Below are 10,519 nucleotides of genomic sequence, written 5' to 3'. Positions count from 1 at the left end.
TAATTTGCTTGAAATCAAATAACCGAATAGAGATAATTTCTTTTCGGTTTGAGTTCAGTTAATTTTTTTCTCATTATAACATGTTAATTTATTTTGATTTCATCTTCCATACAACAACCGCTTCTTCATATAGGAGATATAGGAGATGCTAAAATAAAAGAACACAAAGTGTTGGAAGGCAGCTTGTCTCGACTTTGTTGTGAATTCGACGAACAAAGCTTCCACTAAATCGTTTATGTGGGATATCTCAATTTAAAAGGAATAATCATTTACCTTATAACATTCGTTGTGTATTAATAATGCTGCAAACTTAATAGGAAGCTGAGTAATTAAAGATAAGACCTGCAATAGTGTTATGGACCGTTAGATCTTTACGTTATAACATATGTTGTGTGTCGATTATGACATCCTTAGAGTTTTGACTAGGGATAAGCAAAAGAACCGAACCGGCCGGAACCAGCCCGAACCAGACCGGAACCGGCTTCGTCCAAAATCAAGAACCGAACCGGCCCGGAGGTTCTACCGGTTCCCGGTTCCTACCGGTTCTTGTCGTGTCTTCAAATGTTGGAACCGGTCCTCGAAAAATAGCATCATACGGTTCCGGTTTTTGCCGGTTCTATCGGTTCCGGTTCCTGGTTCCAAAAATCCATAAAAATAACGTCCCGGTCCCGGTCCGACCCGACTGGTTCCATCGGGTTCGGGTTCCGGTTCGGGTTCCGGCCGGTTCCCCGGTCCATATGCTCATCCCTAGTTTTGACATTTTGAAAATAAGCATTTGTATTCAAGATGTAATATATTTGGATTTTTCACAAATATAGATATTACGATTTTTGAAAACGTGAAAAAAAAATCGATTCTGAAAAATAGGGGCTGTCACAGCACGATATCGGATCCACTGTCATCACACATTTGCATATTGTACTCTTCCATTGTCATGGTCGTAATGTCTGCCATTTTGTTTTTGGGTTTGTTTCCTTCTTCTTTTTCGGTTTCGCTTGTGGTTTCTGGTACGTTCGCTTCCTTTTTTGTCTGGAGTTCTCTCGAAAGATGATATTATGTCGGATTTGAAACTTGTACTTGATTCGTCCCCTTCTATTCTTTTCTTATCCTTTCACTAGTGGAATTCAGATTCTGGATCGTCAAAAGGTGGCATAATTTTCGGGAAAGATCCATTGGTCATGAACTACTGCAATAAAACAAGAAAACAAACTCAAAACGAATGAAACATAATAAAAATAAAAAATTGAAAAGCCCAGTTTCCATGTCGTGGGCAATCGATGTACATGTCGTGGATCTTGTGTAGTGTGTTTGAATCGAGTATTAAGAATAAAATCAATAACAGAAAGAATATCAAACGCAATCATAAATAAGTTATGTTTGGCTCGTTGATTTCATCTGAATGAGTATACAAGTATAAGAGAGAGAAAAGAAAAAAAAAATGCTCAAGAGCTCCTCTCGACTTCTATACTAACCTTATTTATAGGGTGATACAGATGTACAAAAAATATGTAAGGACTAGACTTTACGCTTCGACATCTAACATTGCCTTACATAATACATACATAGCGACGTGCTTGACTTCGACTTTGACACTACACAGATCAAAAAGTACTTCGACACCTCACTATACATTTCGACCCTTACAATCTCCTCCTTAGTGAGAAGTGTCGGACTCATGCTATCATCTTCATGGTCTGATGAAGTACCATGCGAACCTTTATATACCAAACAATCGTCTTTCGAACTTCAGATTTATCTTCTGCATTATTTTGTTTGCAATTGCTGAGACGAACTACAAGACTTATATATTGAGAGTTCGTGTGCCTCTCCACATATTGAAAAAAAATTTAGTCATGTTCCCGTTTTTGCTCTTGCCGAGAAAAACAACTCCCAAGGGTTTATGCACAATCTCCCCATCAACATAATCTTTGAGATTAATCTTCTCGTTTAGCATTGATTGAGGAACCTTCGAAGTCCTATTAACATCCAAGGCTAGCTCAATATCAGTAAGTGCCAAGAAATCATAGTAGTTATCTATGAATACTTTGATATGAGCAAACCGTATAAGGAAATCATCCTTGTTATTTTCTTGAAGCTTCGAAACACCAACAATGCTTAGAATCTTTGTCACATTGATCAGGTCATTCAAGTTCATCAGAGGAAAGTCTGCAATCGAGAAGTCACATACGACATTATTCGCCTTGACAACAAAATAGCGAAAATTTTGTAGTAAACCTTCGAACAAACTCTCTCTTGAAATATTCATCACTTTCACAATCTTTACTGAAGACCATACCTCCTCTTCTTTCTTCCCCAAGACTGCATGAAATCTCATTTTCAGTCTCTTATGCTCTTCTTGATCATTGAACCAGTCAACCAATTTGTATCGTGCAGAAACAAACTCATAAGATTGATCGGAAAATCCAGTTGATTAAAGTCAGAGTTTTCAATTTCATAACTCTTCTTTGGAATTTTTCCAAAATCATGCTTCTACCCCAACGAAACGAATTGTTCAATTATTTCATAGCACCAATGTTTATTGGGATCACCCTTGTTTAAACCTGGTGGATCACTTTGTCGTTGCCTTAGAATGTTGTTAATATGTTGTTGCCTTTCAATTTCCATCTCCAAATTCTTCTTCTTTTCTTCTTCTGTAGTAGCAATCTCAATGCCTTTCCCTTTGTCTCCCTTATCATCTTTTGAAGGAGGTGGTTTCGAACTTGAAGTTGAGTCTCCAGTACTTTCTCCAATAACAGTATCTTTCGTTATTAGTCTCGATGTTGTGGTTGTAGAAGTGGTTGTTAGCAAAACTGGAAGTGATGTAGAAATTTGAGTAGATGTCACCTTCCTTACAACATCACCCTTATCAACACCTTTCGAAAGGCCAACACCGCATCCTTTTTCTCCCCCTTGCTTCACATGCTTCGTAAGTGGAGCATTAGTTGGTAAGAGAAGCACCAACTTAAGGATGGGATCAAGTTCCACCTTGATGTTCGATTCGATAGAAGATATCATCTTGGAAATAGATTCTTATGTAACAGAAGATTTTTGGGAAAGATCAACCTTCGAAAGAGATTCTTTTAAGCTGCTCAAAAACTCCTCCATCTTTTCTAAAACTTTTGAATCACGTTCTGTTTTCACGTCAAGCTTGGTTGAATACAAGGTGTTATATTTCACAAGCTTCGTTATGGCATCAACAATGACTTCAACCTTGCAGTGAAGAATTGAGTCATTCTTCTCTATCTTCTCCACTTCTTTTGTCCTTTCAGACTTAAGCTTTGCCACTTTGAGATTTACAGATTCCTCCAGCTTCTTGACCTGCTCAACAAAAATTTCATGACGTTCTTTTGCAACATCACGAAGTTTTGTAACCTCATATTCAAAATTTCAAGCATGATGCTTTAAAAGTTCATCATGTTGTTGCTCAATTTACTCCATTGCAAGCTTAAGGAGATTCTCCCGAGACTTGAGCATAATGTCCACTTCAACCCCAGAAATAAAGTTTTGTCCTCCTGTATCAACTTGAATTTGTAACAAAAAATTAAGCTTGTGGTTGAGAATCTTAAACTATCTTCCTGACATGAGCATATTATTAAGAATATTGTCTTCTTTAGGATCGAACTGTATCTCTGCAAATGAAACCATGACATCATCATTATCATCAAGTTCATCTTCTTGAACTACCCATTTTCCTTATGTGGATTGCAAAGAGAAAAGATGTGTGTTTGGTTCATGCATGATGTTAGAGAATTTTGGTAAAATAGTAAAAGCAGGAAGTGAAGATGGTATTAGAGAAGAGAATGGTGGTCACGAAGTTAAGGTATCAATGAATATGGTTTCAATGGTAGAATAGAGAATAAATGTTGTAGGAATAGTAGAAGTTACAATAGAAGAAGTACCACTGGATTCATTGTGCATTATCCCTTCACCCATGATGACATTTGTGTCCATATTAGATATGTTCACAATGATGCATGGGGTTCGAACCTCCTCCATAATGGACTCAATTAACGAAACCTCGAGTGGTGTGACAGTTGCCTTCTCAGGGATGGAAATATGTAGAGGATCACTTAAATTGGTGGTTGTATCCGTATCAGATATGTACACATTGCTACCAGGATTTTCAATCTCCTCAAAATTCGACTTCACTGGAGAATCCCTTTGAAGTGAATTAAAACCAATATCATCATAACGAATGTCTGATCTTTCGCTTTCACTTTCAATAGCAGTTTCAACAACAACATCATCAAATGGATCTACATTCTGTCTCTTCTTCTTTGTGATCTTCTTGACCATTTCAAGAGCTTGTCTTTTTTCTTGCAAGCAGGGGACACTGGAGCAAGAACTTCATGAATGAGCACACCTCTTATATTAAGTTGAGGTTTTCGTATCTTCTTTATCCCGTTCGTTGAAGACACATGCTTAGAATGTTTGTGATCAAGTGTCCTTTTAGGAGAATGGTGAGGTTTGTGAACAGGCTTCTTTGTTCTTTTGAGAACGCTTATCTTCAAAAGAATAACCACCTAAGGAACTTCCTTCACCACACTTTCTTCAATAGGTTTTTTAATTTCCTTCTCAACATGCTCATGAATAGACTTTGATTGTTCAGTCTTCTTTGATTTATTAGAAGCTTTAGCACCCTTCGATGTACCTTCAACCCCCTTTGGCAAAAGAACCCCAACTGTAACATTTGGGTTAACATATGTCAAATACTGAACCAAAATTTGATTTTCTGGATCAATGCTTCTTAACATTGCATCAGGATTTCGAGCCACACTCAGAAAAAGAACTGGATCATCAGCAACCAGTTTTTGAGTTTGCGATGTCGAGAAATATGCCCTTTCATCCTCTGATAGAACCAAAATCCCCTCTTTCTCATAGACATCCTTCAGAATCAAACTCAAGTATCTCGCACAAGATACATCATTCGTGACATAATCAAAATTTAGGTCATAATAAAGACCTCCAATCATCGCATACACCTCCAGCTTTGCCTTATCAATCCTGAACTACGACCAGTCAAGCATCGTAGAAAAATACCAAAAAAAATTCCACACAAGGCAAATTCGACTTTTGAAATTGAATGATTCCAATGAGAGGTGGTTGGTGACCCATCTCATTAAACATATAAACAACCTGCTCATTCATTACTTCACAGAATGGACCTGTATACGGAAGCTTCATGATCTGAGTAAACTGCCGCTTGGTGAGCTTGTGCAGCTTGTCGTTCGTTAGTTGGAAAGTAACCACTTTCATCGTTTTGTAAAACACCGTCGTTGAGCCTACCAGTGATAACCAGGTCATTCGAACAGAGAATGAAGACGACATCACAGTTGAAAGAACAGAGTGATTTAGGGCAACAATCAACATCTACAACTGTTTAGGATATTGCATGACATGTGGTTGTAAACGGAGATTGGAGCTTTAAATCTTGAGCAATGTCATCATTGGTTGTGTTGGAAGGAACAACATTACCGGTAAGAGCTGCCATGGTTACGGTTTGCGAGAATTATGTTAAGACGATTATCTTGAAATAATTTTGGGTACAATTTGGCCAGAGAGCATAAAGTCTTCAATTTACACCACCAATTTGTTTTTATAATTGGCCTATAATTTGAATTTGAACCACTAACCAATATGATTGTGCCACGTGTTGCCTTTTTTATAGGGTCAATTACCATAAAAATCGACACGTCAGGAAAAGTGATCATCACAACTTCCTAACAACCCGTGAAAGACCGAACCGTCACCTCCACCGAACATTTCGTTGATCCCAATGAGATAACAAGTGTCACATGATTCGAATTGTCACCATAAAGTTTCGTCATCAAGAGAACACAAGGACTTCGCTATGAGGTTAGGCTCATTCACTTTTGGGATTGTAAAGCGAAATCATATGCCAAACTTTGTGAAATCTAGGTTTCGAATTGGTATTAGCCAAAACATCGAGGATTCCAGTGCAAATGTGTGCCAAAGAATTAGCAGGAATCAATTTTAAAAAAATGTGCATATAGTGACATCAAATAATATTTGATGTAAAAGCAGTTGGATCCCGGGCAAAGATCTATTCATTCGACATCAAGAGAGATAACGAAATGCTTGTGTGGTTTCCCATGAAATACAATCAAATACTCCTCAATGAGTATCGAAGGGCCTCTTTTTGCACAGGTTTCGAAGGTAGGCACAATTTTGTTCAATACCACAACTTAACATAAGTGTGAATTGATTGAACAAAATTACTTGTATGATCAATGTACTCAAGAAGAAGTGTGAGGATGGATAACATATCAAAGTGATTGGAGTTTGAAAAAATATTCAGACGAAAATCATATTCCAAAAATAGTAAGATCTGGATTCTGTTGGGCAAAAATATCTTGGTTAAAGAACATTTTGTCAAGATCACGCATAACGAAAGACATATGATTTTGAATATCGAAAGATGGTACAGAAAAATATGTTTCGTTATAATCTTGGACAAGATGTTCACTGTCAATTCCTTAGAAGTTGAGATTGTTGGGTTTCACCATCATCACGAAAAAATGAATCATGATCATAAACACATACTGGTGCAATATCCACATTCTGGTTGGTTTCTACCGAAGATGTCAAGGATATGCAATGATATGTGTAACCGTGAAGAAAATTTTTGGTGAAAAAGATTAGTTAAGAAAACACATTGTACCTCTGCGAAAGATATGGACATAACATAAATCTCTTTACTAAAAAATGAGAAAAAAAGGTAGCTCTTCGACTAATGTGAATATAGCCTATTTGGGAAGGAACACTCGCTGTGAGAGATCCATTAAGGCTTCGAACACATAGAATCTTTAAGTATAAAGGTCAACATACAACAACATGATTTTAGGTATACCTAACTAGTGCAATACTTTGATATCATACATGTCCCTCTTTTGAATGTATTCCATTGAGCATTCGCTACCACAAGATGTTGATACAATGAGTCACGGAGAGGTTAAACACACAAAACAAAAGATATTTTTTTTTGAATTTTGTTTTTGAAAATTAAAAACAAAAATAAGGAAAAAAAAATATGGAATTTTTGTTTTTGAAAATTAAAGACAAAATAAGAAAATCTTTTTGGAATTTTTGTTTTATGATAATGAAATTAAAAATAAAGCAATAAAGTATTACCAAATACTTTCGATGTAAGAAGTAGCAACTTCCAGAGACAGTGTACATTGAACAACATTTCTTCTTAGAAAGCAAAGTGTGAGCTAAACCATTCAAAGGAATTTTGAAAGCGAAGTTAGTCGAATGCTGAACGGTGAATAGTGACCTCTAAACACTTCAGTAGTATTTCGACATCTTTTTCCTCACGAGGACGAACTAGGAACTGAGCTTGCATCTATCATTCCTAAAGCATTTAAGATTCTTAAAAATGATTTCTCATCCAAAGGTTTTGTGAATATGTCTGCAAGTTGATCCATCGTTTTGAAAAAATGAACCTCGATATTACCATCTTCAACATGATTCTTGATAAAATGATAGTGAAGAGCTATATGTTTTGTCTTTGAATGTTCGACCGGATTATGGCAGATGCGTATGGCACTTTGTGAATCACAATATAAAGGAATCATCTTCATATTGATTGCATAATCATGATGTTGGCTTTGAATCCATATGACTTGAGTAGTGCAAGCTGCAACAACAACATACTCTGCTTCTGCTGTGGAAATCGAAACACAAGTTTGTTTCTTCGATTGCCAGCTTACAAGCTTCCCGTCCAAAAGTAGACATCCACCAATTGTGCTTTTTCTGTCAATTTGACAGCCACCAAGGTCTGCATCAGAAAATTCTTGTATGAAAAATCCAGTCTTCAAAGGGTACCATAATCCCAATGAAGCATATCCTTTGAGATATCAAATTATATTCTTCACCAGTGTTAGATGGGGTTCTTTGGGATTCGATTGATACCTGGCACAATTGCAAACATTAAACATGATATCGGGTCTACTAGCAGTTAAGTACAATAGAGAAGCTATCATGTTTATGTACAAAGTGAGATCCACAAGATGCTTATCCAACGAAGGACCTAAGTATGTGCTGAGTGCCATCGGTACTTTCAATTTTAAACTATTCGTCATGCCAAATTTCTCAAGTAAGTTATGAGAGTACTTCTCTTGATTTTGGAAAATACCTTCCCTGCTTTGGCGAATATTTAATCCTAAAAAATTATTTATCTTACCCATCATGCTCATTTTGAACTGACTTTCATCATATTCTCAAATTTCCTGGACAATGAAGGGTCATTTGAGCAAAAAATAATATCATCTACATAAATTTAAACTAACATAAGATGATCCCCTACTTTCTTACGAAATAGAGTAGGATTAATGGATCCTTGTTTAGATTTAGAGAGTTTCAAGAAATTGGTAATAGTAGCATACTAGGCTCGAGGTGCTTTTTTTAAGCTATATATCAAGTATATAACAATGATCAGGAAATTTGTCATTTACAAAACCTGGTAGTTGTTCGACATAAATAGTTTGTTCCAAGACTCCATTGAGAAAAACACACTTCACATCTATTTGGTACACATCAAACTTTTATGTGTTGCATAAGCAACGAAGATTCAAACAGCCTCAAGTCTTACGATAGGGGAAAAGGTTTTCTCATATTCAATACCTTCTTGTTGCGAATATCCTTTTACAGCTAGTCTTGATTTGTTTAAAAAAACAGTGCCTTTTTTAACAATCTAATTTTTGAAAATCCATTTTAAACCAATGACTGAATCATCATCAGATTTTGGAACTAGTCTCTAAACCTTATTTCCTTCAAATTTAGCAAGCTCGGATTTCATTTCCACAATCCAATCAGGATCTTCCGATGCGACCTTAACTGTTTTCAGTTCCATTTTCGAAATAAACTATAACAACCTGGATTTCGGGTATTTTCGAATCCTTTCCTTGATATTTCATTGTGACGTTTTGGCCTTTGAGTTGTTTGGAGTTAGACCTAGTGGCATTTTGGTAATTTAGAGGGTAGGAGATGTACGTTGCACGTACAAGTGGGTACGCTAAGTGTACTAGGACGCGCCCTAATACGCTGGGCGTACACGTATATACGTTGAGTGTACTATTGTCTGAGTGAAACCCTAAATTTTAGGGTTTGAGGAGTATTTAACCATCATTATAGACCAAGTGCGCTTATCCTTTCAGCCTCCAAGTCCCTTAGTTGTTCTTGCAAAACCCTAGCCTCCCCCCTTTAAGAGAGTGTGAGAGCCTTAAAGTGTGTTTTTGGTGTGTTAGAGTCAAAGGAAGTGCATCAAGAAGCTTGTGAATGTGAAGGAAGGCTTGGATCTGGAGTTTTGGCTTCCTTCTTCATCATCCAAAGGTATAAAGCTCAAACCTTTATGGTTGTTTTGCTAGATGTCTTGTTAAGTTCTTATTTCCTTCTTTCTTGGTCCCAAATGCTCCATTTTGAACATAGCATGTTATGGATGATTTTAGTTGTCCTTTCAGACCCTTTAAGAGGTGATTAATCGTAAAAATGAAGTCCTAATGGCTAGAAGGCCCCGCGTACGTGTTCAACGCCCCCATTTCCGGTCAATGCGAGGCTCGTGTACGCCCTACGTAACTTCGGGGTACGCCCAATGTACGCCTTCTGTTGGGATTTTGCGAGTTGGGCTTCGGATTTAGGACATCTTTGGGCCCATTTGGGCTTGGGCCCCTTAATGGACTTTCTAAATAGAAGTGTTAAGGGCTAATTAAGCTAATTGGACCTTAGGATGAGGTCTATTATGGATTTGGGACCAATTTGGAAAATTGGGCCAATTATGGGCCTTGTATATTTGGACCTTTTTGGATCAAGACTAGATTTGGGCTTTGGCCCATTTAAGGAAGAGTTATTGGATAGTTATGAGTTTAGAGATTTGAGGTGATAATCCAATTATTAATTGGAGGTTTATTTATTATGATAGTTCGAGGTTTTCGTCAGCTAGCGGTCGAAGGTTTTGTTTGATACATCAGTGTGAGGTGAGTTTTCCTCACTATACTTATGGGTCAAAGGTACCAATTTCGGCCATTGTTGGATGGTTATCCTAGTAGATAGTATGGTTGCTATGTTTTTATGATATGTTAGATCTGCATCCTGATAGATAGGATAACTTCATGCCTAGTGATCTGTAAGATCTGCCTATTTGTCTGTAGACTGGTTATATGTTCAATTGCTATATATATATATATATATATATATATATATATATATATATATATATATATATATATATATATATATATGTGTGTGTGTGTGTGTGTGTGTGTGTATCACCACGTGTGTGCGTGGTTGGGTTGAGGCGGTCTAGCTTTATGCTATAGGCCAACAGACACAGGGTGGTCTGGATAGACTGAAGGCATGTGAGGCGGTCCAGTCAGGCCGAAGGCCTAGCAAACGGTACGGATAGGCTGTAGGCCCTGAGAGGCGGTCCAGTCATGCTAAAGGCTCGGGAGCGGTCCAAATAGGCTAAAGGACCTGCGAGGCGGTCCAGTCAGGTTGAAGG

The sequence above is a fragment of the Lactuca sativa genome, chromosome 5 (assembly GCF_002870075.4).
Source record: "Lactuca sativa cultivar Salinas chromosome 5, Lsat_Salinas_v11, whole genome shotgun sequence".
In the NCBI taxonomy this organism is placed as follows: Eukaryota; Viridiplantae; Streptophyta; class Magnoliopsida; order Asterales; family Asteraceae; genus Lactuca; species Lactuca sativa.
This window is presented reverse-complemented; position numbering follows the sequence as displayed.